The 25,638-nt window shown below is 38.0% G+C and overlaps 1 protein-coding gene and 1 pseudogene across 3 annotated transcripts in view; both read left to right on the forward strand.

Annotated features, from left to right (window-relative positions):
- TESK2 (testis associated actin remodelling kinase 2) overlaps positions 1-25,638 on the forward strand; it is a 132,003-nt gene that overhangs the window by 33,824 nt on the left and 72,541 nt on the right. The window contains exon 1 of one of the 3 annotated variants that reach the window (XM_019449500.2): positions 681-802. The exons of the other annotated variants lie outside the window; for them this stretch is intronic. The gene's annotated coding sequence lies outside the window, so the exon portion shown is untranslated. Of the gene's footprint in view, positions 1-680; positions 803-25,638 lie in introns of those variants that run through there. 3 annotated transcript variants of the gene reach the window in all.
- On the forward strand, positions 3,584-14,232 carry LOC109266601 (60S ribosomal protein L36-like; annotated as a pseudogene).

Below are 25,638 nucleotides of genomic sequence, written 5' to 3' on the forward strand. Positions count from 1 at the left end.
GATTTTCAGTTGATTTGTTTTGGTTTTCCAGGTTTATAATCATGTCAGCTATAAATGATGGTATGTTTATTTATTTCTTATTTTTATACCTCACTTTTTCTCAACCAACTGCAATGACTAATACTTCCTAAAATATTAATAGTGATATTTGTCATCTTTGTCTTGTTCCTGACTTTAATGGGAATGCTTGTAGTGTTTCCTAATTAATATGATTTGGAGGCTGAAATAAATATATTTTATTCTATTGGATCTTTAAAATATTAACAAAAATCTTCTATTTTCTTAAGAATTATTTTTATGAAGAATGGATGTTGAATTTTACCACATGTCTTCTCAGAATCTATGGTATGATGGTTACTTTTATGTGTCAACTTGACAGGGCCACCAAGTACCCAGATATTTGGTTAAACATTATTCTGGGTGTGTCTGTGAGAGTGTTTTTGGATGAGATTAACATTTGAATCAGTAGATGTAAGTAAAATAGATTGCCCTCCCTAATGTGGGTGGCCCTCATCGAAACATTTGAAGATCTGAATAGAATAAAAAGGCTGACCTTCTTATAATTAAGAGGGGAACCCTTCCTGCCTGACTGCTTGAGTTGGGACATTGGTCTTTTTCTGCTTTTGGATTGGAACCAAAATATTCTTGGGCCTTGAGACTGCCAGCTTTTGGATTGGAACTTATATCATTGGCCCTCCTGGATCTCAGGCCTTCGGACTTGGACTGGAACTACACCATTGTCTCTCCTGGGTCTCCAGCTTGCTGACTACAGATCTTGGAACTTCTCAGCTTCCATTATCATGTGAGCCAATTCTTAATAATAAATCTCTTTCTCTCTGTATATATCCTATTAGTTCTGTTCCTCTGGAGAACTCTAATACATATGGTGGTAAAACTATTTTTTTCTTTTGATCTCTTAGTAAAGTGAGTTGTATTAGTAGGTGTTCTAATAGTGAGCCATCCTTGCATTCCTGGTATATTATTCTTTCATGTGCTGCTAACTTCTTTTTGCTGGGGGTTTTTGCCTTGGTATTTGTGAGACTTGTCTGTGGTTTTCTCTTTCATGCTTTTGTTATTAGTTTTGGTAGCAATGTTATTCTTACCTCAAAAAAAATTATTTTGAAGTCTTTTCTCCCCTATGTTTTGGAACAGTTGAAATAGTTTTGGAATTACTCCTTAAGAATTCATTAATATAGAATTCTCCTGTGCAATGTTTGGTCAGGTACTTTGATATTTTTCCTTTTCTTCTGGGGTAATTGGTCTATTTAGATTTTTGTTTCTTCTGGGTCAATTTTGGTAAATTATATTTTACTAAAAAGTTATTATTTCTTATAGGGTTTCTAATATACTTGCATAGAAATGAGTGAATTTTGACTTAAATCTTTTGTTTGTTTAAGTAACTTTTAGATTAGTTGCAACTCTTGGAGTATAGACCCTACACTATTTGGTCTGTTGGTCCTTTTTCATGGATTTTCATTTCTCCTGTGATTTATAATTTTTTTATTGAAAATCTGTTTTCAGTGGGAGACGATTTCCCCTGGAGTTCTTTTTTTTTAAAAAAGCATTTCTTTTCTTTTTTTTTTTTAATGTTTATTTATTTATTTTGAGAGAGAAAGAGAGAGAGAGCATGAGGAGGGGAGGGGCAGACAGAGAGGAGGAGAGAATCCCAAGCAGGTTTCTTGCGGTCAGCACAGAGCCAGACATGGGGCTCGAACTCACAAACCATGAGATCATGACCTGAGCTGAAATCCAGAGTCAGATACTTAACCTACTGAGCCACCCAGGTGCCCTTCCCTTGGAGCTCGTGTGTGTGTATGTGTGTGTGTGTGTTTTAATGTTTATTTATTTTTGAGAAAGAGAGAAACAGTACAAGTAGGGGAGGGGCAGAGAGAGACACACAGAATCTGAAGCAGGCTTCAAGCTCCAAACTCCAAACTCCAAGCTGTCAGCACAGAGCCCGATGTGGGGCTTGAACTCAGGAACTGAGAGATCATGACCTGAGCTGAAGTTGGATGCCCAACCGACTGAGCCACCCAGGTGCCCCGAGTTCTTTTGTTCTAAGTTGTGGATGTACTTAATATAGTGGTCTCACATTTGCTTCTGCTGGAGTCATATAGGTTCTAGATCTGAACCTAAAGGCTTTATTTTGATTTCTTGGCTCAGGCTTTCTGTATAGATCTCAAACCTGAACTTGATTTTCACAGTTGGCTTTTATTCCTCATTTAAGGCAGTAGGATCTAGCATTATCCTACTACAAATGCCTACTATGAAAAGGAGAAAGCTAGTTAACATTATTTCATGGTATTTTAGAAAGTAATTAGTTAATTTTATGGTGAGGACATTATCATTGGGAAAGAGAGAAATTGGTCTATTTATTTATTCTGCATGTAATAGTCTGATACAGGGTTTGATAAACTATAGCCTGCCCCTTTTTTTGTAAATAAAGTTTTATTGCAACACATCCACACCCATTTGTCAGTATGTATGTTTTATGGTTGCCTTTGTGCTACAATAACAGATTTAAATAGTTGTAACAAAGACCACGTGGCCCTTCAAGCCTAAGGTATTTACTCTCTGACCCTTTACAGAAAAAGTTTGCCAACTCCTGGTCTGATAACTATAATGCAGCTAGGATATGGTTAGTTTTTATCTTTGATTACAAAGTACAAATGACTACAGGGTTTTAAAGGTCAGGTTAAATAAAAAGTGTATCACTGGCAATAAAAGGAAATATTTGATTTCTGGTATGGGAGATAGAAATTATGCAGATAATTTAAGGACTTTCAGTTGCTTTAGATAGCAAAAGGAAGACTGATTGATGGATGACTTTACACTGACGAATGTGGATTTATGTGACTTGCTTGTATTCCTTTAAAATAATTCAGTTTTAGAATTTAGGACCTTCTGGTCACTCATCCTTAAAAATAGATCTTTGTTATGTTTATATGTTCCAGAAATGGATTTATACAAACCCAAAAGACAAGCCTTCTCTTTTAGGTGTATTCAGCTTCTGTATTTCACAAAAAATGTGTTTGTTTTTAAGGTTAATGATAAGTTTAGCTAATCTACTGTTAGGAAATAATTAAGGCAGATGGACTTGGACTGGAGCAGTTGTTCTCAACTGGGGGCAGTTTTGCTCTGAACGTGATATTTGACAGTGTCTGAAGTTATTTTTGGTTGTCACAATTAGGCAGTGAATGCTACTGGTATCTAGTGGGTAGGGGCCAGGGATGTCACAAAACATCCTATAATGCACAGGACAGTGCTCTGCAACACAGAATTATATGGCCTTAAATGTTAATAGTGCTGAGGTTATAAATCTGTGGCCTAAAAGCATAGAAAAGTTGAAAGCATTTTATAACCTCTCTTATTGAATTTGGGGAAAATATACTTCTAGAAACAAAATAAGTTGGATTTGCATTTATAATATTTGTGAGCTTCAAATATTCACCTTTGATTGTTAATCTTTCCTTTTCATTAAAAAAATCATGAAATAGAGATTAAGGGCAATTTCATTATTTCTAGGCAAATGACTTAGAATATTTTGGATGTTAGGGAAGGACTGAAGCATGTGTAAGTGGAGATGACATTAGTGTTTGTGTGCACATTTAATAGAGTAAGAGAGAAAAATATAAAACCAAATGGCACAGTGGACCCCGCTTCTCACCTCTCACCTTCTGGTAAGTGAAAAATCTGTCCAGTTCCATTGTTAGCAGTGACAACCTGCTTAATGTTTCCAATTCAGAGTGCTTCTTTTGGGATACAGTTCAAGGTTCTTCCTTTCTTTTTAATCTAGTCCTGTTTTGTTTGAGAATATGATTGGAAGGAGACTTTCTAGGAAGGTGATTGTTCCAATCTTTTGAGATAACTCACCTTTTATTACCCCATGATATAACTCTGTATTTTAGCATGTATTGTGAAAACTGTAAAACCTGGAATCACATTCCAGAACAAAGTATCAATGTAGCTTTTTTCTTTTTAATAATAGCTTTACTAAGAAATAATTCACATACTGTAAAATTCTCCTTTTAAAAATCTATAATTCAGTGTTTTTTAGTATATTTACAAGGTTGTGCAGCCATCATCACTGCCTAATTAAAAATTTTTTATCGGGGTGTCTGGGTGGCTCAGTTGGTTAAGTGTCCAACTTCAGCTCAGGTTATGATCTCACAGCTAGTAGGTTGGAGCCCTGCATATGGCTCTATGCTGACAGCTCAGAGCCTGGAGCCTGTTTCAGATTCTGTGTCTCCCTCTTTCTCTGCCCCTCCCTCGCTCATGCTGTCTCTCTCAAAAATAAACATTTAAAAAATAAATAAAAATTATTTTATCATCCTAAAAAGAAAACCTATACTCATTATTAGTGACAACTCATTTCTCCCTTCCCCCAGCCCTTGGCAACCACTATTTTACTTTCTGTCTCAATGGATTTGTCCATTCTGGACATTTCATATAAATAGAATCATATCATATGTGGCCTTTATGACTGATTTCGTTTACTTAGCATAATGTTTTCAACTTTGATCCATGTTATAGTATATGTCAGTACTTCATTCCTTTTTTAAAAAAAATTTTATGTTTTATTTTATATTAGAGACAGAGACAGACAGAGAGACAGTGAGAAGGGGAGGGGCAGAGAGACGGAGACAGAATCTGAAGCAGGCTCCAGGCTCTGAGCTGTCAGTACAGAGCTCGACATGGGGGTTGAACTCATGAGCAGTTGAGATCATGACCTGAGCTGAAGTGGGACACTTAACTGACTGAGCCACCCAGGTGCCCCACTTCATTTCTTTTTATGTCTCAGTAATATTTCAGTGTATGGATAGTACCACATTTTGTTTATACAGTCATCTGTTGATAAACATTTGGATTGTTTTTATCTTTTGGCTATTGTGAGTAGTGCAGCTATAAACATTCGTGTACAAGTATTTGAGTACTTGTTTTCATTTCTTTTGAGTATATACCTAGAAGTGGAATTATTGGGATATAAAGTAACTCTAAGATTTACTTTTTGAAATAGTACCAAACTGTTTTCCACATTGGCCGTATCATTTTGCATTCCTACTAGTAACATACGGGGTCCAGTTTCTCTACAATCTTGCCAAAACTTGTTATTTTCTCTCTCTTTTCTTTTTATAAAAATTATAATAACCATCCTAGTGGGTGTGAAGTATCTCATTGTAGTTTTGATTTACGTTTCCCAAATGACTAGTGATATTGAGCATTTTTTTCATGTGCTTCTTGGCCATTTGCCTATCTTCTTTTGAGAAATGGCTATTCAAGTTCTTTGCACATTTTTGAATTGAGTTGTTTTTGTCGAGTTGTAGTTCTTTATATAGTATCCTTTATTTTTTCAATTTGAAAGTAGTCGTTTGTTAACTGTCCAGATTACAAAAATAATCATGGTAGATACCTCAGTTAATCCTTTTTTTAATTAAAATTTTTTTTAAAAATTGTTTTTAATTTTATGTATGTATGTATGTATGTATGTATGTATGTATGTATGTATTTACTTCCAGGTTAGTTAGCATATAGTACAACAATGATTTTGGGAGTAGATTCCAGTGGTTCATCCCCTATGTATAACACCCAGTGCTCATCCCAACAAGTGTCTCTTATTGCTTTTTATCCATTTAGCTCATCCTCCCTCACACAATCCCTCTAGCAACCCTCTGTTTGTTCTCTATATTTAAGAGTCTCTTATGTTTTATCCCCCTCCCTGTTACTTTTGCTTCCCTTCCCTTATGTTCATCTGTTTTGTATCTTAAATTCCTCATATGAATGAAGTCATAGATATTTGTCTTTCTCTGACTAATTTCACTTAGCATAATACCCTCCAGTTCCATCCACGTAGTTGCAAATGGCAAGATTTCATTCTTTTTGATTGCCGAGTAGTACTCCTTGTGTATATATACCACATCTTCTTTATCCATTCATCCATCAGTGGACATTTGGGCTCTTTCCATACTTTGGCTATTGTTGATAGTGCTGCGATAAACATGGGGGTGCATGTGCCGGTTCAAAACAGCAAACCTATATCCCTTGGATAAATACCTACTAGTGCAATTGCTGGGTCCTAGGGTAGTTCTATTTTTAATTTTTTGAGGAACCTCCATACCATTTTCCAGAGTGGCTGCACCAGTTTGCGTTCCCACCAGCAGTGCAAAAGAGATCCTCTTTCTCCACATCCTCGCCAACATCTGTTATTACCTGAGTTGTAAATGTTAGCCATTCTGATAGGTGTGAGGTGGAATCTCATTGTGGTTTTGATTTGTATTTCCCTGATGATAAGTGATGTTGAGCATTTTTTCATGTGTTGGTTGGCCATCTGGATGTCTTCTTTGGAGAAGTGTCTATTCATGTCTTTTGCCCATTTCTTCACTGGATTATTTGTTTGTTGAGTATTGAGTTTGATAAGTTTTAATAGATTTTGGATGCTAACCCTTTATCTGATATGTAGTTTGCAAATATCTTCTTCCATTCTGTTGGTTGCCTTTTAGTTTTGCTGATTGTTTCCTTCGCTGTGCAGAAGCTTTTTATTTTGATGAGGTCCCAGTAGTTCATTTTTGCTTTTGTTTCCCTTGCCTTCAGAGACAAGTTGAGTAAGAAGTTGCTGTGGCCAAGATCAAAGAGGTTTTTGCCTGCTTTCTCCTTGAGGATTTTGATGGCTTCCTGTCTTAATTTTAGGTCTTTCATCCATTTTGAATTTATTTTTGTGTATGGTGTAAGAAAGTGGTCCAGGTTCATTTTTCTGCCATGTCTCTGTCCAGTTTTCCCAGCACCACTTGCTGAAGAGACTGTCTTTATTCCATTGGATATTCTTTCCTGCTTTGTCAAAGATTAGTTGGCCATATGTTTGTGGGTCCATTCCTGGGTTCTCTATTCTGTTCCATTGATCTGAGTGTCTGTTTTTGTGCCAGTATCATACTGTCTTGATGGTTACAACTTTGTAGTGTAGCTTGAAGTCTGGGATTGTGATGCCTCCTGCTTTGGTTTTCTTTTTCAAGATTGCTTTGGCTATTTTGGGTCTTTTCTGGTTCCCTACAAACTTTAGGATTGTTTGTTGTAGCTCTGTGAAGAATGCTGGTATTATTTTGGTAGGGATTGCATTGAATATGTAGATTGCTTTGGGTAGTATGGACATTTTTAACAACATTTATTCTTCCAGTCCAGGAGCATGGAATGTTTTTCCATTTGTGTGTGTGTGTGTGTGTGTGTGTGTGTGTGTGTGTGTCTTCTTCAATTTCTTTCATAAGCTTTCAGTAGTTCTCAGTATATAGAGTTTTCACCTCTTTGGTTAGATTTATTCCTAGGTATTTTATGGTTTTTGGTGCAAATGTAAATGGGGTCGATTCCTTGATTTCTCTTTCCGTCACTTCATTATTGATGTATAAGAATACAACGGATTTCTGTGCATTGATTTTATGTCCTGTGACTTTGGTGAATTCATGGATCAGTTCCAGCAGTTTTTTGGTGGAATCTTTTGGGTTTTCCATGTAGAGTATCATGTCATCTGTGAAGAGTGAAAGTTTTTCCTCCTTGCCGATTTGGATGCCTTATTATTATTATTTTTTAATGTTTATTTTTGAGAGACAGAGAGACAGAGCACAAATGGGGAGGAGCAGAGAGAGAGGGAGACACAGAATCTGAAGCAGGCTCCATCCAGGCTCTGAGTTGTCAGCACAGAGCCCAATGCTGGGCTTGAACCCATGAACTGTGAGATCATGACCTGAGCTGAAGTCGGACGCTCAACTGATTGAACCACCCAGGCACCCTGCTCAGTTCATCCTTCTAATGAGCCTGTTGATCTGGTCTTCCCTGTTGTGGGCATCTCCATCTTTTGCCAAACGGGTGGTCTTTTTCTTTATTCCCCCTCATGGAGAAGATAATTTGAAGGGCCATAAGAAGTTATTTGCTTCTTTGAAATATATTCTAACAGTATAGATCTTGTGAATCAGATCCTCCATGCAGATAATGCCATATTTACCAAAAGAGTGAGCAGTCAATGTGTTATCTGTCAAGATAATTCGCTTCTTGTTGATTTTGCCATAACCACACTTGTAGATCAGTTCATTTACTGACTTCCAGTTTGGGTACTCCCATATTTATATAGTGTCTTTTGATGCTGTTCAGTTTATCTGTTTTTTTCTTTTGTTGCTTGTGCTTTTGGTATCAAATCCAAAGTCATAAAGATTTCCCCCAATGTTTTATTCTAAGAGTTCTGTAGTTTTAGCTCTTAAGTTTTGATGCTATTGTAAATGGAATTGTTTTCTTTTCCTTCTTTTCTTTTCTTTTCTTTTCTTTTCTTTTCTTTTCTTTTCTTTTCTTTTCTCTTCTTTCCTTCTTTCTTTCAGTTTATTTATTTATTTTGAGAGAGAGAGCATGCGCACGCATGTGCACTGTCAGTGCAGAGCCTGACATGGGGCTTGAACTCACAAACCATGAGATCATGATCTGAGATGAAATCAAGAGTCAAGATTAACCGACTGAGCCACCCAGGGACCCCTCTTTTCTTTTCTATCTTTAAAATATTTTTTATTGGGTTGCTTGGGTGGCTCAGTCGGTTAACTGTGTGACTTCGGCTCAGGTCAGGATCTCATTGTTCATGAGTTTGAGCCCCGCATCAGGCTCTCTGCTGTCAGCACCAAGCTGCTTCAGATCTCTGTCTCCCCCCACCCCCCGCCCCTCCCTCACGTGCGCACATGCTCTCTCTGTCTCTCAAAAATAAATCAGTAAATAAATAAACATTAAAAATAACAAAAAAAATTTTTATTAAAGCAAAATGACTACAATGAAAAGAGATGAATTAAAAAAAAAACAGAAGAGTAATCTTTGGTTTGGGAGGATTCTTATATTCATGTAATGAGGACCCTTTAATTTTAGCAGTGGAAGTGTTGGAATGCTGACATAAGATCAAGTTAGGAAAAGAATACCAGTATCAGGTCAAAGCTAGTTGGTGTCTTCCAAAGTGACAGTAGAAGATACCACAGGGTAAAATGTGGGCGGAGCTGTACTCTTTTCACTTCAGAAGAGAACTTTATGTGCTACAAGAAGAATGCCTCAGTCACCCAGTGTTTTAGGGAAAGGAATTAGTTTCTAGCAGTATTATTATAGGGGAAATGGTTTTCTTAATTTCATTTTTCAGATTATTTATTGCTAGTGTAAAAAAATACAATTGATGTTTGTATTTGTCTTGTATCCTATAACTTTGCTGAACTCTTTTATTTTTTAGAATTTTGGAATTTTCTTTTTTAAAGTTTATTTGAGAGAGAGAAAGAGAGAGAGAGAGAGAGAGAGAGAGAGAGAGAGAGAGAGAGAGAATGAGAGAGTAAGTGGGGGAGAAGCAGAGAAAGGAAGAGAATCCCAAGCAGGCTCTGCGTTGTCAGCACAGAGCCCGACGCAGCGCTCAAACCCACGAAACATTGAGATCATGACCTGAGCCAAAACTGAGAGTCAGATGCTTAACTGACTGAGCCATCCAGGTGCCCCTAGAATTTTCTATGTACAAGATCATGTCACCTGCTTAACATAAATCTTGACTATATAAGTTTTCTCCTCTCCCATACCTAGACCCTTGCACAGTCTGAGTTACATGCCCGTTGTCTTCACAGAAACCTGTTACTTTTATCATATTCTGTTGAAATGATCTATTTAAAGTGTCTGTCATCCCACTTAGCTTTAAGCTCCATGAGGATAGGGACTATGTGTTATTTATTTTTGTTTTGCCAGGGTATAGCACTGTGCCTGGCATAGAATAGGCATCTATCCATCCATCCATCCATTCACTATATTGTGGTTCTTCTATATGTTAGGCATTGTGCTAAGTGCTGAGATACAGTAATGAGTAAGACTTGTTATTCTTGCCATTGTGGAATTTATAATCTAATGGTAAATATTTATATTAAGTAATTACAAGGGTGATTACAACACAAAGAGGAACATGGCATATTAGTTTCCTATTGCTGCATAGCAGTATTACCATGAATGCAATAGTTGAAAGGAATACGTATTTATGATATCTTTTTCTGTGGTTCAAGAGTCCAGGCAGGACTTGGCTGGGTCCCCTGCTCCATGGTCTCACAAAGCTGTAATTAAGGTGTCAGGTTGGGTGGAGATCCTGACTGGCTCAGTCAGAAGAGGGTGTGACTCTTGATCTCAGGCTTGTGAGTTCAAGCCCCATGTTGGGTGTAGAGATTAGTTAAATAAATTAAAAAAAACTTTTACAAAATGGTGTCATCTGGGGCTGACATCTTATCTGGGGCTCAACTGGGGAAGGATTTGCTACTAAGCTCATGTGGTTGGTGGCAGCATTCAATTCCTTGCAGGCTGTTGAATTGAGGGCTTCAGCTTGATATGTTTCATATTGGCAGCTTGAGTCTTTGAAGCTAGTAAGCGAGTCTTCTAATAAGATAGGTTACAAGCTTATGTGACATTTAGGTCACAGTTAATTCATTTTTTTCTTCTTATTTATTTAAATTTTTTTTTTTTTTTTTTTTTTTTTTTTTTTTGGAGAGTGCAAGCAGGGGGGCGGGTACAGAGAGAGGGGGACAGAGGATCTGAAGCCGGCTCTGTGCTGACAGGCTGACTCTGTTGCTGTCAAGCTCCGATGTGGAGCTTGAACTCATGAACTGCAAGATCATGAACTGAGCTGAAGTCGGATACTCAACCGACTGAGCTACCCAGGTGTCCCGCAGTTAATTCATTTTTGATGTTTTAAATTTTGAGTCACCTTTGCCATATTGTATTGGTTAAAAATAAGTCACAGACCCTGCCCAGGCTCAAGGGGAAAGGATCACACAATGGCATGAACACTAGGGGTAGGGATCATGGGAGCCAGTCTAGAGTCTGTTGCCACACACGGATTGCAATGGGAGTACAAAAAAGCCATTGTCTAATTTGGAGTGGGAGAATGCTCTTCTTGAGAAAGTGAAGTTTAAGTTGAGACTTGAAGGGTAAATAGGAACTAGCCAAGTGAAGGAATAGGTTGGAGAAAGGAACATTCCAAGAGGAAGGAACAATCTATTTGTAGACCTAGATGAGAGAAGTCTGAGATGCAGTTAAGGATCTGAAAGAAGTCTAGAATGGCTTCAGCAGAGGGTCAGGGAGATTGGTAAGAGATGAAATATGTTGCAGAGGTAAGCAGGGGTTTATTGTTGAGGACTTCATCATCTGTAGAGGTACTCAAGGATAAGAATTTTCGATTTTATCTTAAGACACTTGCTTTTAATTTTAAGTAAGTGGGTTGGAGAGGGTAAGAACTGATTCAGTTTGGCAATGGTCCAAAGTGAAAGATGTGATATGTGACTGTGGCAGAAGTGTGCATGGTGGTAACTGGAATGGTGTGGAGTGAAATGATTTGAAATACTAGACATGCTTTTTAAAAATCTTTTTGAAAAACATTTATTCATTTTTGAGAGAGAGAGCATGAGCTGGGAGGGGCAGAGAGAGAGACAGAGGATCTGAAGCAGGTGACAGCAGAGAGCCTGATGCAGAGTTCCAACTCACCAACCGCGAGATCATGACCTGAGCTGAAGTCAGACGCTTAATCAACTGAGCCACCCACCCAGGTGCCTCTAGACATGCGGTTTAATTTACCAACTTAAGTATGCATATAAAAAAATTGAGAGATACTTTGAAGGTATTAACTGTAGCATTTGGTGAATGGTTGGATGTGACGGTGAGAGGAAGGAGGAATCAAAGATGATTTCAAGTACAAGTAGCTGGATGTTTGAACTCTGAAGGAGGAATGTATTTGATGATTTCAGATTTGGATTAGAATGTGAAACCTCTATAAGCAGTTAACATCTAGAGTTCAGAAGAGAGATCTGGCTTGGAAATGTAGATATAAGAGCTATTAACATAGAGTAACTGGGGGCGCCTGGGTGGCTCAGTCGGTTAAGCGGCCGACTTCAGCTCAGGTCATGATCTCGCGGTCTGTGAGTTAGAGCCCCGCGTCGGGCTCTGTGCTGACAGCTCAGAGCCTGGAGCCTGCTTCAGATTCTGTGTCTCCCTCTCTCTGACCCTCCCCCGTTCATGCTCTGTCTCTCTCTGTCTCAAAAATAAATAAACGTTAAAAAAAATTAAAAAAAAAACATAGAGTAACTGAAGCCATGGGTGTGAATGATGTTATACAGGGAGTATAAACAGACAGAAGAGAGCCTGGGACCAAGTATTGATGAACTCAAACATTTAAGGGTTGAGTAGAGGAAGGAAGAGCTGGCAAAGGAGCCTGAAGACAAGTAGTAAGAGGGTAAGAGTACCGGTGTGTGTATCTGTGTACCTGTGTGTTAGTGAGTGAGAGAGAGAGACTTGATGAAGAAATTTGAACCTAGGATGAACACAAAGTTTGTGTTCTTTTCACTGTACCCTGTATAACAATGCCTACCTTGTAATGTTGGAAGGATCAAATGAAATGTGTAGAGCATCTTGTACAATGTTTTGTCGATCGAGCAAATAGTAGCTTTTGTTATTTTAGATGTTATTTTCTCTATTTTATTTTTGCACAACAGTTCAAATTTGATCTTAGGTTAGCCCACTATTTTTAGATGTGATTTCATTTTTAAAAATTCTATTATTGTTATTTTTATTAGAGAGAGAGAGCACAAGTGGGGAAGAGGAGCGGGAGGGGAGAGATTGGAGAGAGAATCCCAAGCAGGCTCCATGCTGAGTGAGGACCCGACCCAGGGCTCAATCACATGACCGCAGGACCAAGCCTAAATCAAGAGTCTGTTGCTTAACTAACTGGGCCCATAACTGAGCCCCAGATATGATTTAATTTTTTATGGTCATGTGATATCAAATGCCTTCTTTTCTTGTAATTATCATATTTTTCATAGCATGATTGCCTCTTCTCTCCTTTGTACCTCCTGTATACCCTATATAAACTTTTATCAGAGCAATGCTACATTTTATGACTTTTTTTTTTACGTGTTTGTGTTTCTCTGTTAGATCAGACCTCCCTATGTTTTTCATCTCTGTGTCTTTAGTACTTGGCACAGACTCTGCCAAGTAGTGGGTACTCACTAAATATTTGTTGCATGAAAAAAACCCCATATATATGTTATAAGAATATGTAGAGTTTGCTAATCAAATTGTACACCTGAAACTAATATAACACTGTATGTCAATTATACTTCAGTATAAAAAGAAAGAAAGAAGAGAATGCATTGAGAAGCAACATGAGAGAGAGACAGACTCTGGAGCTAGACTGCCTCTGTTTGAGCCTTTAAAAATTTTTTTTTCTAAACCCAATATGAGGCTCGAACTCACAACCCTGAGATCAAGAGTCAACATGCTGCATCACCTGAGCCAGGCAGGCACCACTATAATGACTCTATTTGAATCTTGGCTCTACCACTTATAAGCTTTCTGACCTTGGGCAAGTTACTTGACTTCTGTGCCTCAGTTTCTGCATCTGCAAAATAGAGGTAATGATAGTACCTACCTTATGGGGTTGTTGAGCGGATGTAATGAGCTAGTATGTAAAGTATTTAGAATACTGTCTAGCATATAATATGCCCTATATAAGGGCTAGTTATTATTTCTATTACAAATGCAGTTAAGATTTTGAGTTTTGTGCTAAGTACTATGTTAAGAACTTGTATACATGATCTTTTTATTTATACAAATATTTATATTTGCCACAATAATTCTATAAGCAGTTATACTTCCATTATATAAATGAGGAAACTGCCCCTGCCCTGGAGCCATTAAGAAGCAGCAGCCGTAGCTCTGTGCTACCCTATGGCCGGGGGCCTAAACAAGGGCCATGAGGTGACTAAGAACGTGAGCAAACTGAGGTATAGCTGCTGCCACAGGCGCCTCACCAAGCACACCAGGTTTGTGTGGTACATGATCCGAGAGGTATATGGCTTTGCCTCATATGAGCAGCCTGCGTGGAGTTGCTCAAGGTCTCCAAGGACAATGGTGCCATCAAGTTCATCAAGAAAAAGGTGGAGACACACATCCATGCCAAGAGGAAGAGAGAGGAGCTGAGCAACATGCTGGTAGCCATGGGGAAAGTCACAGCCAAGAAGGATTGAACTCCTCCCCTCTGTATGTAATAGAAACTTTTGGAACTTGGAAAAAATAATAATAAATACATAAATAAATTAGGAAACTGAGGTCCAAAAATGTTTAATGTCTTGCCAATAGGTAAGTGGTACAGCTAGGATTTGAATTCATATCTGTGTAATTGATGAATGGAATATCATAGCTAATTTTGATCCAGTGTACAAGAAAAAATTTAAAGATTATTTTATTAATTTTTATATATTTATGCTATATTTTTAGAATACTCTGTGTGTGTGTGTGTGTGTGTGTGTGTGTGTGTGTGTGTGTGTATGCTTTCTTATAGAGTTCAACCTGATTCATTTTGAGTGGCAAGTATACAACTAGTTATATAAGTTAGAGGCTTGGGCGCCTGGGTGGCTTGGTTGTTAAGCATCTGACTTCAGCTCACGTTATGATCTCATGGTTCATGAGCTTGAGTCCCACTGTGGGTGAGCATGAGCCCTGCTTTGGGTGAGCACAAGCTCTGCTTCTGGTGAACATGAGCCCCGCTTTGGGTGAGCCCCGCTTCTCTCTCTCTCTCTCTCTCTCTGTCTCTGCTCCTTGCTCACTTGTGCTCTCTCTCTCAAGAAAAAAAAAAAAAAAGAGGCAAAGTTCCTACTTTCTCCCCCTTTATATTTTCCCAAATTGACAGCATTATGTGGAAATGCCAAGCTGTAAGAAATAATAAACTTACAAACTAAAAGAGCCAGATATCTGCCATCTGCTTGGGTACTGAAAAATTGATTTATTCACATTCATGGTTATACATTTATTATTTAGTGCACATGGAGTTGTCATGCAAACTCTAAATCTGTAACAGTATTAACAGTTGTGGTATAAAGAAAGTAAGGGGAACATTTTAGTATGTGAATGTTACTTTGTTCTGAGATGTTTTATTTTTGTGCTTGGGAAGGTAAAGTTTTTGTGTTCTCTGGTGGTTTTATCTACTTTGAGAAGTAAGATACTGGGTCTCAAAATGCTGGTGTTGCTGCAGCGGTCTTAGTGTGCCAACTGCCTACAATTTTTTAGTCTCTCCAACTACATCTTGTGAGATCTTCAAGACACTGAATCCTTTCTCTTTCAAATGTGATCATTGTCACAACCTGAATCTATAGAAACTCAAGGATTTTTCTCAAATTGTCTATATTTTCATAGTTGTGTTTGTTCTCTTCTCTTCTTTTCGAGAGAGAACATGAGTGGTTGAGAAGGGCAGAGGGAGAGAGAGAGAGAGGGAGAGAATCTTAAGTCGATGCAGGGCTCAATTCCACATACTGGGATCATGCATGACCTGAGGCGAAATCAAGAGTTGGACACTCAGCTGACTGAGCCACCCAGTGTTTGTGCTTTTCCATCTGCCTGTCTGAGACCTCACCATAAAAAGTGTTTTCAGCAACACTACGTGTGATCCTGTTCTTACAATATGTAATGACTGCATGTTTTCATAGTCACAGCGTCAGAGAAGAGTTAAGTTCTATAGTCTTGAAGGTGTATAAGGAAGCTTTTATAAAATGACTAAGAAGTAGACAGGATGATGTGAGGTAGTGAATGTTCTACCTGAGTGTGAAGGTTAGGAGTAAGCCCGTTAGCCATCTCTGGTACTGTTTAGTACCAGTTTTTAGAGTTATTGCTCTGACTGCAATGTCTGTTTATACCAAAGCTGTTTGGAGGAACAAAGTAATGAGTTCTGGGAGTAATTTGAACCCACCCCCAAACTCCAAAACATCAGTGAGCAAGATGTGTGTGGATGTGTGTGTGTGTGTGTGTGTGTGTGTGTTTGTTTGTCCATGTTTGTCCCATTGTGTCAGATCAGCCATTTCAGAAGTAAATTGCCCCATATAGTCAGAGAATTAAGATAACCTTCAGTATGAAGAATGAGATTAAAGAAGAACAAATGTAGAGAAAACTCTTCATCGTACAATATTACTCTGGCATGAAAGCAGTGTTTTATAGGAATTGAGCGCTTTTTAAAATGTTCTTTTTTCTTTCTCTTTCTTTCTTTCTTTCTTTCTTTCTTTCTTTCTTTCTTTCAGGAATTGAGTGCATTTTTAACCATCAGAAAATGTTGTCAGTGTTAGAAACAGTCCAGGAAAAGAGTGGATAGAGACACTAGAGCAGCAAGGCTTGAACCTTAAGTATCTTTACATGGGGAGGGTGTGAAGAAGAAGAGACAAGTAGCAGTCAGAGGTAGGTTCGTAAAGTTCAAGGAAGCTGCCAGAGCTACCAAACATAAATTCCAAAGAGCTGACACCGTGTTACAGACATTTACAAAAGAGGGTATAAAGAGGAAAACAAACTTCCCTCCCCACCTTCCACCACCCTTTTTAAAGGAGTTTAGCATTGAAAAGTGTGGAGAAAGAGGGTGATAACAGTCCAGTGCAACTTAGGGCTTTGCACCTTGGTAATTGTCTTTGTTGCATAGCCTTATTGTCTGTCAAAACTACTTCTTGCTAAATTTCCTATTGTGTTCCTTGTTGCATTTATCTGGTTTTGTAACCTCTTTGAGATACTGGGGGTTTCAGAGCGGGAGCTCTCCTGGGGAGGTTTGGTGTTTGGCTGGTGTGGAGGGGAAATGATGTATTTTATAGGAGGCACTGTGTATCATATGTGCACTTAAGGTTCACACACAGCAATATATGATTGGAGCTTTTGGCCCTTTTCAGTACATTTAATATTTCCCCTAGAGCTGCTGTGGGAAGTTGGGCTAAGTAGTAAAGAATATTGTAGATGTCTCAGTGGGCCAAGCTCAGCACTCAGTGACAAGTGATAATTTATCAGGTAGCAAATTTTACTGTGTTCATATTGCTGTGTAGAAATACCTGCCAAGATCCTTCACTTTAATTGATAATTCGGCGGCGGGGGGGGGGGGGGGAGATGGGGGACAAAAACTAGAAGCACACAAGTTGTATTGTACAACTTGCATTCACTCAGCTCGTGGAAGTATTTCTGTAAATGATATGATATATGTGAAGGCACGTGAAAGATACTACAAAAAGTTGATTCTAGAGTGTATTATTTTGCGTCAGTGAGAGTGAGAGAGTTGGTTACTGTCCTTTTGTGTAATCTCATTGCACTCTGTTGCTACTTCTGTTGCAGCATGTGACAAACATTGCAATTTGCCACCTTATTCATTTATTTACTCAGCAGATATTTAGTTAATACTCATTAGGTGTAGGACATTGAGCTAGGTGTTAGGGATAGAGGAATAAAATCCTGCCCTAAAAGAGCTCTTTGCTTAGGATGGAAGATAGGAAATATATTTAAAACACAGTATTTGCTAAAATAGAACTTTAGCAAGAGCCTGAAATTACTCAATACATATTTGCTAAGTGTGTGAAAGTATGCATAGGGGACTAAGGAATATAATACTGGGCACCAGTATAAACATTGTGTGAAGGGGTCAGAGAAGGCTTCATAGAGGAAGTCACCCTTTAGTTTTCTTGAAGGAGAAAATAGAGCTTGTCTTGTGGACAAGTAAGGGAAAGGGCATTTCAAGCAGTAGGAAAAGCATATGTGGAGGCGCAGAGGAATATTCTAGGAACGGTGAGAAATTTGATTTAGTTTAAGTCTGGTGGATGCATGTAAAGGAATGGCAAAACTCTGATGAATCTAGAGAGATAGGCAGGAGCTAGACAATAAAAGATTTTTTCTTTTAATTTTTTCTTTCTTTTTTTTTTAATTTTTAAAATGTTTATTTTTGAGTGAGAGAGAGACAGACAGAGTGGGGGAGGGGCAAAGAAAGAGGGAGACACAGAATCCAAAGCAGGTTCTAGTCTCTGAGCTGTCAGCATAGGGCCCAATGCAGGGCTCAAACTTACAAACTGCAAGATCATGACCTGAGCTGAAGTCAGACGCTCAACTGACTGAGCCCCCCAGGCGCCCCTAAAAGATTTTTTCTTGATCCAGAGTCACTGCAGATATGTTTATTAGTTTTTTGTATTCCCAAGTCAGCTTTTGGTTTGTTGAATCTCTCAATTGTTTCTTTGTTTCCTATTTCATTAATTTTTGTTTTTATCTTTATTTTTATATTTTTATATGGCATTTTTAGTTGAACTCTAACCCATTTTTACATTTTTTTAAATGTTTATTTTTGAGACAGAGACAGACAGAGCATGAACAGGGGAGGGTCAGAGAGAGAGGGAGACACAGAATCCAAAGCAGGCTCCAGGCTCTGAGCTGCCAGCACAGAGCCTGATGTAGGGCTCGAACTCACAAACCGTGAGATCACATCTGGAGCCGAAGTTGGAGGCTCAACTGACTGAGCCACCCAGGTGCCCCTAACCCATTTATTTTTAATCTTTTTTGCAAATCAGTTAGGATTGTTTTTGGCAGTATGTTACAGAAACCTGAACACAGTGGCTTATTCAAATTTTTCTCAAGAAATCTTGAGAAATGCCTATGCTGTGCAGCTGCTTAAGGAAGTCCTCAACAAACCAAGCTTCTAGTTTCCTTGTCTTTAGTGTGTAGTTTGTGGCCTTTTGGTTATAAGGTAGCTGTTCTTGATGCAAGCACTACGTCTTTGCTCCAGTCTATAAAAACGATAAAGGGCAATTTCATCAGGGAAACGTTTCTAGAATCCCTACCTAGCAATTCCCACTTATATCTCCTTACTTAGTACTATGTCACCTGGCTACTCTAGAGAGAGCGGGGGAGGGAGGGAGGGAGGGAGGGGGAGAGAGAGAGAGAGAGAGAGAGAGAGAGAGAGAGAGAGAGAGAGAGAGAGGATGAATCCCAAGAGGGCTCTATAATGTGAGTGCGGAGCCTGATGCAGGGCTGGAACTCATGAACTGTGAGATCATGACCTGATCCAAAATCAAGAGTCAGATACTTAACCGACCAAGCACCCAGGCGCCCTGAATGTTTTAATTAACCAAGCACATTGCCAACTAACTGAGGTCCTATAAGTCAAGAAGAGGGGGAAAATAGATGTTGATAAACAGTGTTGTCTACTATGCTTGTTTTTAATTATTTTTTTGTTGTTGTTGACTTCTAATTTTATTTCATAGTGGTCTGGGAATGTGGTTTTGGAACTACATTCTTTGAAATTTTTTGAGAATTCCTTTATGATCCAGGCATTTTGGTCAATTTTTTCATATGGACTTGAAAAAAAAAAAGATAAATAAAGCCTACCTTGATTGGGACAAGATTGAATCAAGCATATCAGTTTTGTTATTAAAATGTATCATATCAGCCATCTGGGTGGCTTAGTCTGTTAACCATCCAACTCTTGATTTCGGCTCAGGTCAAGATCTCATGGTTTCTGGGTTTGAGCCCCGCTTTGGGCTCAGCACTGACAGTGCAGAACCTCCTTGAGATTCTCTCTCTGTCCTCTCTGTCTCTGCCCCCTCCAATGCTCATGCACATGTGTTTCCGCTCTCTCTCAAAATAAATAAACTTTAAAAAAAAGTGCTATATCCATACTCATTTATCTTCTAGAACTTTCAGTTTCTGAGAGGTATGTTAAATAATCCCATGAAGACTGTGGATTTGTTAAACTTGCCTTGTGTTTTGTCAGTTTTTGTTTTATATATTACAAGTCTGTGTTGTTAGATACATACAAGGTCATAATTATTATTTCTTGGCAGTTTTGTAGGGTGCATGCAGTGCTTTTTCCCTTAGATTAGTTGTTCTCAAGCATTTTAGCCCTAATGTTTCCATTATCTGGGTTCAAATTCTGGCTCTCTCGTTTACTAGATGTAGGATCTTGAGAAAGTCCTTTTAATCTCTCTGTGCCCAATTTCCATAGCTGTAAAATAGGAGACATTAATAATACCAACATCCCAGAATTGTTTTGAGGATTGAGTTAATATATATATATATATATACACGTGTGTATATACATATATATATATATGTATATGTATATACACGTGTATATATACACGTGTTATACTGTATATATACACGTGTATATATACAGTATAACAGAGTCTAGTACGAAGCAAGTGCTATGAATAATAGCTATATTATTGCTACTATAACAATTTTTTAATGAATTCTGACTACCTTGGAAATGAAATTGATAGGTAATTAGGTTACTGTTGTTCATAATTATAAAGCATCAACATGATACCCTAACTCTATGATAAACAAGAAGTAAAAGAAAATTAAATTAGTAAAAATATACATTTCAATATGCAAAATTTGGGGCCTGACTACTGTAGAAAATTTAATGAAGTAGTCTGATGCTTTTACCCTCTCACAAATGACTGGTTTAAAAATTTTTTTTAATGTTTATTTTTGAGAGAAAGAGAGAAACAGAGCGTGAGTGGGGGAGGGGCAGAGAAGGAGGGAGACAGAATCTGAAGCAGTCTCCAGGCTCTGAGCTGTCAGCACAGAGCCCAATGTGGGGCTCGAACCCACGAAGCGTGAGATCATGACCTTAGCTGAAGTCAGACACTTGATCAACTGAGCTACCCAGACGCCCCACAAATGATTAGTTTTAGATTTAAGAGAAGACAGAAGCCATTCCATGCAAGAAGAAAAATTAAAGAGCAGAGATACCAGTGGATATTAGAATAAAAGTATAACAGGGGCGCCTGGGTGGCGCAGTCGGTTAAGCGTCCGACTTCAGCCAGGTCACGATCTCGCGGTCTGTGAGTTCGAGCCCCGCGTCAGGCTCTGGGCTGATGGCTCGGAGCCTGGAGCCTGTTTCCGATTCTGTGTCTCCCTCTCTCTCTGCCCCTCCCCCGTTCATGCTCTGTCTCTCTCTGTCCCAAAAATAAATAAAAAACGTTGAAAAAAAAATTAAAAAAAAAAAAGTATAACAGACCAAAAAAATCTAATGGACTAGACTTATTTGTATGTGATAAGGGAAAGAGGACAGTGACCTCAAATGAAATAGCGATAGCTTGCCAAGGCAAATTACAGATTGATGAAGGAGAGAAAAGAACGAGGTATGATATATCTTTGCCAGCTTTATCAGTGTTTCTTTGTAAAATATTCATTTAATCTTGAATGTTTCATTGAGGGAAAAAACTTGGCAGAGTAGGAACACTGATAAATTTATTTGTGAGCAAAGCAAAAATATGCTTTTAATTTATGGTTGATTTTTTTTTTTTTTTAATTTTTAGAAAGAGAAAGAGAGCACAAGCAGGGGAGAGGGGCAGAGGGAGAGAGATTCTTACCATGCTCAGCACAGAGACCACTGTGGGACTTGATCCCCTAACCCTGGGATCATGACCTAAGCCAAAATCAAGGGTTGGGTGGTCCAACAACTGAGCCACCCAGGTGCCACTATAGTTGATATTTTATTTTAAGTTTATGTTGAGAGAGAGAGAGAGAGAGAGCGAGCACCTGCGGAGGAGAGGCAGAGAGAAATGAGACAGAATCCCAAGCAGGCTCTGCACCATCAGTGTTGAGCCCCATGTGGGGCTGAAACTCACGAACTGTGAGATTATGACCGGAGCCAAGATCAAGAGTCAGACACTAACAGCGTGGAGTCTGACATGGAGCTCCATCTCAAGACCATGAGATCATGACCTGAGCCGAAATCTAAGAGTCAGATGCTTAACTGACAGTCACCCAGGCTCCCCAGGATAGGTGATATTTTAAAATAAAGGCTAAATAAATCATTGTGAGTATAAAAACTACAAATGGGTTCTGATACATATTGTATAATACAATACAGTTGTATAGGATTCAAATACTATACGACTATACTATACTTCAAATACTAGGAGCAGCATTGCTACTGGTGGTCTGATTTTCTGAAATGTTGACCAATTCTTCATGTGTTCTTCTGAACATAACGAAAGAAGTGATTTTTCCTCAATTCATAATATAGTTGTATTTCTAGAAAATTTAGTATATATTAAAACCATGCAAGATGACTTTTTTTTTTTTTTTTTTTGTCAAATAGTGTTAGAATCCAAGTTCAGGTAATAATACATATATATGTTCTTCATTTACATGAATGTCTAGCAAGATATTTGAATTTCATACAGCACATAGAACAATGCTTCCTTGTTCAGTACTGTCCTGGTACCTTGCAGGATGTCTAGCATCTCTGGCCAGCAACACTCCTTGCCCCCAGTCATTGTTATAACCAAAAACCTTAATCTAAAAACTTTAAAAACGCCTCGTAAGTGACTTGTTATAGCCTCTATTGAAAATTATTGCTTTAAACACTGCATATGCCTAATACTTACATTGCTATACCAGCTTACTGTATACTTATTGTATATTCACTGTGACTTCTTGACTGGAAGTCCTAAGCCATTCATTTAACAGTTAACTTAATGATTAATTGCTTTGTGACAGTTCTTATGTTCTTGTCCTAATTATTATTTAATTCTCTCCTTACTATTTCTCTGAACTGGTCAGAGGTTTATGTTTCTCATTTGCTCTAGAAATTAAGCCTCCTGACTCAAGTTAACTATTTAAATTCAGCAAATATTTTTTGAGCAATTTCTAAATGCTAAACTAAAGGCACTGTGCCAGAGAAGGGATTCTTAGCTTGATTTTATACCACACTGCTAAAAGTGAATATATGGGATGTGATTTGTTATTAAACATATGCAAATAATTTAATTTTAAAAATATAAATTAGAGTTGAATTAGAGGTACCCCTATATTAACTGTCACTCTCATTTGTGTGTTAATATGCTTATTTGAATGGAATAAAAATGGGCTATAGAAATAGCTAATGGACATAGGATTGTATTTGTAACCTGTAATTTGTTTTTTCTATTTGAAAAAATCTAATGTCTGTTCGTAGTTATATAATTATTGTCATGTTTCTCTTTCCTGCTTACCTTTGTATGATTTTTGACAAAAATCTAGATTGCCCATATAAAAATAAGTCCTACATGTCAGAAGGTGTGTATGTGGGGTGTGGAAGAAAGCTGAACTACTCTTTCAGGGATAGAAAAATGAACGGGGCAAGTTCTTGGCTTGAAGCATATGGGAAATTATTCATATGTAGTTGTAGATTTTTTAATCTCTTTTTTAATCTGATTTTTAAAAATGTTTATTTATATTTGAGAGAGAGAGAGAGAGAGAGAGAGCGAGCATGGGTGGGGGAGGGCAGAGAGAGACGTAGACACAGAATCTGAAGCTGGCCTCAGGCTCTGGACCATCAACACAGATCCTGTCGCGGGGCTCGAACCCATGAACCGTGAGATCATTACCTGAGTGGAAGTCGGAAGTGTAACCAACTGAGCCACCCAGGCGCCCTTGTAGTTGTAGATTCTATGTGTCCATAGAAGGAGATGAGTTCAGGGTCTTCCTATGTTGCCATCTTGAACCCAGACTGCTCTTAGACATATAGAAGATAGGTAGACTACCAACATACAAATGCAATATGCAAATTCTGTAATACGATATGCAAATTATGTAATGCAAATTCTGTAATACAGATAATTAAGGGTAGAGTAGTAAGAAAACACAGAATGGAGCATCCAGTTTTTCTTGAAGTAAAGAGATTTTTCCCAGGGAAAGTGATGTTTCTATATCTTGAATAATTGAAAGAAATTTAGTAGGGAGATTGGTATTGGGCTCAGGAGGTGAGGATTGCATCAAGGCAAGGAGAATAGTATATGTCAAGGCAAGGAAGTATGAGAGTGTGATGCATTTGTAAGAATTACAAATATAAATATATAATAGGTAAAGATAGGGGGAGGAGTGGGCACAGGGATAGACAGGGAGCAGTAGATGAATTTAGTTTTGCTAAGGAGTTTGGACTTTATTCCTTAAGTATCAGTGAGCCATTGAAGAATTTTAAACTGGAGAGCAACAAGGTAACTTTGTGATTTGGGGGCATGGATTACTGGAAGACCTGACAAGCTGATGCCTAGTGTTGATCTATAGGCTTCTCAACATCCAGCACAGTGCCTTGCATAGAGGATGATAATATTTGTTACTATTTGTACCTGAAAAGACTAATGAAAGGTAATCGGTCACTTCCAGCCTGCATGTACACACTTGACTGGACTTTAGTTTGTGATATGTAACTCTTGTTTGCAGATCTGGAAATTATCTTCAACTCAGATATTAGTTTTAGGGTCTGAATCTTTGATCAAGGGGAGAAACTCTGTTCTTGATAGTTGCCTGCCTAATGCCACTGAATGTTTTCTTGGTGTCTGCGATCATTCATTCTAAGTAGCAGTTCTCAATTTTTCTGCTCACCCTTTATATAGTTCTCTTTCTTCTGGTTGGCCTCTTCCTTTAATTTTCCCGTTGTTCATACTTTATCCAGAAGAACTGTGGGATGATGGGGGTTACTCATTAGAATACTACCATGCTGGTAGAGAAACTCTTATGTACACAGACATTTCTGGTGACTTAGTATTGTTATTTGATTGTATCTGTGCTTTTTTGTTTGTTTTGGTATATTACTGAAACATCTTTAAAACCTGCAGGGTACTTGGACTTTTGAACATGTGAATATAAGCCTCTGTTCTATAAAACTTTAATTTTGTCTGCAGTTAGATGCCATGCTCTCTGTTTCCTAATGTGTGTGTGTGTGTCTGTGTGTCTGTGTATGTATTGAGGGAGTGTTGTCAGTGCATTTTTTAAAGGCCTAGAGGGGTACTCATCAAGCTTGAGACAATAACTACTTGGAATGAACACAGAAGATTGCATTTAATGGATCGGATAGTCAAAGGGACTTATTTATTTTTATTTATATTGTTTTAATGTGTTACAAAGAAAATATATGCATGTATTATTTAGGTAAAAATTAATATAAATTGAAGTTGAAAAGTTATATTTTCTATTAGAAATTTTAGTCAAATATACTGTGAAAGAATTGGAAAATGAAGAAAAGTAAAAGAAAATAAATCATTGATATTAGTTCTACCACCAGTGACAGTCACTATTAACATTTGATAAACTTACTTCCACTTTTTGTTTTAGCATAGGCTTGGGCATATATCATATGCAGGATTTTTTTTGTGTGTGATTAAAAAACTGTTCTTTATTTCTTAATGCTAAATTTATGGGAGAAAATAAGATAAAATTTTTACTTGTTTCTTCCAACTTTTGGAAGCTTTAAAAATCTATAGAAAATTGGGAGTGCCTGTGTGGCTTAGTCGGTTGAGCATCCGACTTTGGCTCAGGTCATGATATCATGGTTCACGGGTTCGAGCCCTGCATCGGGCTCTGTGCTGATAGCTCAGAGACTGGAGCCTGCTTCGGGTTCTGTGTCTCCCTCTCTCTCTGCCCCTCCCCCATTCATGCTTTGTCTCTCTCTCTCAAAAATAAATAAAACATTAAAAAAATGTTTTAATTAAAAAAATAAAAATCTATAGAAAATGGAAAGAATAGTATAAAACCCCTATAGTCCCTTCACCTGGATTTGCCAGCTAATGTTTTCCTACATTGCTTTATCTATCTGTATTTTTTTAAGATTTTATTTTATTTTTTAAAGTCATCTCTACACCCAACATGGGACTTGAACTTACAATCCTGAGATCAAGAGTTACATGCTGTACTACTAACTGAGCCAACCAGGTGCCCCATTGGTATATATATATATTTTTTACAACACTTGAAAGCAAATTGCAGCTATCATGACACTTTAATATAAATATTTTAGTATATATCTTCTAAGAATGCGTTCTTCTACGAGGCCATAGTATCATTATTTAT

Source organism: Panthera pardus, unplaced genomic scaffold (genome assembly GCF_024362965.1).
Source record: "Panthera pardus isolate Hobbes unplaced genomic scaffold, ASM2436296v1 HiC_scaffold_11, whole genome shotgun sequence".
In the NCBI taxonomy this organism is placed as follows: domain Eukaryota; kingdom Metazoa; phylum Chordata; class Mammalia; order Carnivora; family Felidae; genus Panthera; species Panthera pardus.